Below are 3,794 nucleotides of genomic sequence, written 5' to 3'. Positions count from 1 at the left end.
ATCTTGGACCATTAAAAATATAGATTTATGGCTTAATTTCAGGTCCTAGAATGAAGCCCATGGTGAGTCATTTACATATGCCAGCTGATCTGATCTAGCTGACAGGTTTTTTTTTGTTTTTGTTTTTTGTTTTGTTTTGCTTTGATTTTGAGTTATGTGAAGAGGTAGAGGTGTTAATTTATCATGAAGTACACAAGATGCAAATGCATTTTACCCTCCCATGAACTACATTATTGATTTTTAAGTAAAGCATTACATTCTATTTACATACTAAAAGCTCAAATCATTCAGCTATTTAAGATAAAAAAAAAAAAAAACCTAACTCCACCCCCCCCCAAAAAAAAAAACCTGGTATCCCTCTTTCTCACTGTCTCCATCCTTCAGCCTGTAGGTAAAATGCATCAATTATTTTATAATGTTTTTTGCAGTATTTATTGTTTTTTTATGCATGTAATGACTAGCGATCCTGGTTTTCTCTGATAAAAAAAAATCCCCAATTTTCAGATTCATAGAAATCAAAGAAAATTAGGGCTAGAAGGGACCTCTGGAAGACATCTAATTTAACCACAGGCTCAAAACAGGACCATCTCCAAGTAGATCATCCCTGCCAAAGCTTTGCCTAGCTGGGTCTTAAAAGCTTCCAAGGAGAATTCCATCTATCTGGGGAACCTGCCTCAGTGATTTACTACCCTCCTAGTAAGAACATTCTTCTAATATCTAACCTAAACTTCCCTTGCTTCAACTTGAGACCATTGCTCCTCAAGGAGCCTTGTTCTGTCATCTGCCACCACTGAGAACAGTCTAGCTCCATCCTCTTTGGAACCCCGCTTCAGGTAGTTGAAGGGTTGAAGGCTGATATTAAATCCCCCCTCACTGTTCTTTTCACTAGACTAAATTAGCCCTGTTCCCTCAGCTTGTCCTCATAAGTCATTTAACGCAGCCTTCTTACCATTTTTGTTGCCCTCCACTGGACTCTTTCCAATTTGTCCATATCCTTTTCATAGTGAGGGGGGAGAGGGGCAAAACTGGACAAAGTACTCCAGATGTGGTCTCAACAGTGCTGAATAGTGTGAAACCATCACTTCCTTTGAACTACTAGCAACACACCTACCAAGACAGCCCAGTATACCATTAGCTTTCTTGGCAACAAGGGTAAACTGCTGATTCATATTCAGCTTATTGTCCATTGTAAACCCAGGTCCTTTTCTGCAGAGCTGCTGCCCAGGCAGTCAGCCCTCAGCCTATACTGGTCAATGGGATTGTTCTGTCATAAGTTCAGGAATTTGCACTTGTTCTTGTTGAACATCATGAGATTTCTTTTGGCCCAATACTCCAATTTGTCTAGGTCACTAAATCCTAACCCTATCCTCTAGCATATCTACTAGATATCTAGCATATCTACTACTCTCTATGGTGTCATCTGCAAGCATGCTGAGGCTGTACTCTATGCCATCTTCCAGGTAGTTAATGAAGACATTGAACAAAACCAGCCACAGGACTGACCCTTGGGGCACTCCACTTGATACCAGATGCCAACTAGGCATTGAGACATTGATTACTACCCTCTGAGCCTGATGCTTCAGCCACTTTTCTATCCACCTTACAGGTCATTCATCCAGCCCATCTTTAGCTTGCCTCTAAAGGGCAAAGGGCATTCTCTAAAGTGAGAATGTTGTGGGAGACCATATCAAAAGCCTTGCTAAAATCAAGGTACACCACATCCACTAGTCAACCTGCATCCACAGAGCCAGTCACCTCACCATAGAAGGCAATCAGGTTGTTCAGTAAAGACTTGCTCCTGGTGAATGTATGCTGGCTGGTCCTAATCACCTTTCTGAACTCCCAAGTGCTTGGAAATGGATTCTTTGAGGATCTTCTCTGTGATTTTTTTTTTTCCAGGGACTGAGTTGAGGCTGACTGTCTGCAGTTCCCTGGATCCTCCTTTTTCCCTTTCTTAAATATGGGTAATATGTTAGCCCTTTTTAAATCATGTGGGACCTCTCCTGATTGCCATGAGTTTCCAAAGATGATGACCAGTAGCTCTGCAGTCACATCAGGCAACTCCCTCAGCATCCTTTGGCATGTCCAGATGAGCCTGGATGTGCTTCTTGCAGCATCTCAAACCCCTTTGAGACCCTGCAAAAGGCACATGCAGGAACAAGAAAATGTTCCCCATGCTGCAAATTTGGGGGACCCCCACCAGCCCCACCAACTCCCCCAGCCCCCGATCCCTGCCCCACCTGGCCTATCCCTCTGAGCCCCCTGAGCCCCCTCAATCCCTTCCCTGCCCAGCCCCATCCCCCACTTTCCCCCTAAGCCCCTCAATCCCTTCCTCACCTGGCCCCAGCCCCTGCCTGTCCCCTGAGCCCCCCCGATCCCTTCCCCATCCAAGTGGCTGATGTAGCAGAGACTGTTATGGGAGGTCAGCTTCATGACAGTGATGGCCACCTACTTCTCTGGAATAAGGGGTGGTCACGTGATGACATCCTGGCATGAGGGTGGGATACTACCTGGGAAATGATGTCCATGAAGGTTGCCCAATGCACATGGAAGGTCTGGATCCACTGTTTCTCACCCCAGGTGTCCAGGAAATTTCTAATTATGAGGGCACAGAACCAGCATTTAACAGTTTGGAGGTGGAGCTAGAGCATCCTTAGTGTCCTTATCCTTGTCAACCACTTGGAAGTTGCTGTTCCTGTCCCTGTCCAGGATGCTTGGTGGGCACAGGGTGTGGCAGGTGGTCCTGCACAGAACAGCAATGTCAACCAGTGACTACATCATGTCAATATGTCAACGCGTCATGTCCCACAGCAACCTTCAAGAGTCATGCAGTGTGACAAGCAGGACATGTAACAACTCCTGAGTCTGTGAACTTGGCTGGTAGGTGCAGGTAGTTCAGGACACAGAGTCACGTGCAATTCATGAGGGAGAGCACTCACTCTGGAGCTCTTCTTGAAGCCTCAGGGTGAGGCATGGGGGAAGGTCCATGGCCACATGGCCAGGGCCTGAGTGCTAAGCTAACCTAGGTAGTATCTAGCAGCCTGGGGAGCTTGCATGGTACACTGGGAGGTATGCAGAAGTGCCCCCACTTCCAGGCTTTGGCCAGCTCAGGCTGCCTGTGTGCTTACCCCACCCCCCCAAAGCAAATGTGTATACTGTTTGTTCCTGACAAACTAGGTGGCTAACAGAAAACCACATAATTTAGAATCCTCCCTCAGGTTTTTAAATATCTGTATGTAGCCTGAGTTAAAGGTAATACCTAGCATATTTGTGAGGCATTCCCTGAGTCTTTAAAGGATGAGAACCATTGTTCTAAGCCCTCGTTATCATGACTGTCTAAAACCTCCTACCTGCAGGTGAGTGTTTAAATCATCAATTTATAGAATTGGATGAATAGCAGCAACCTCGACACTTATGTCCAAGTTAGCCCACTAGGCAATAAAGTATGTAAGATTCATAGGGATAAGAAGAGAGTGAGCAATGGGGAGCATGAACCTGTGGCAAAGTGATGATGGCTCTTCCATTATGTCTGCAATTTATTTATCTTTTCTTACCAATGGTTGTCTAATGTAAAAACCATAATCCATCCTGAAAGCAATTGCTGACAAGATTGATTTGGATCTGGCATCTAATCTACATATTGGAGTAAATTGTCTGCACTACTAGATCCTCTCATTCCCCGTACACTCTCTAACAAAATATTTTAACCCGATTAGACAGGTTTAGAATTATTTAAACATTACTTTTAAATAATGAATCTTGCCCCAGACCTATAATTTGCACATACAAACAGG

This window comes from Alligator sinensis, unplaced genomic scaffold (genome assembly GCF_000455745.1).
Source record: "Alligator sinensis unplaced genomic scaffold, ASM45574v1 scaffold605_1, whole genome shotgun sequence".
NCBI classification, from domain to species: Eukaryota; Metazoa; Chordata; order Crocodylia; family Alligatoridae; genus Alligator; species Alligator sinensis.
This window is presented reverse-complemented; position numbering follows the sequence as displayed.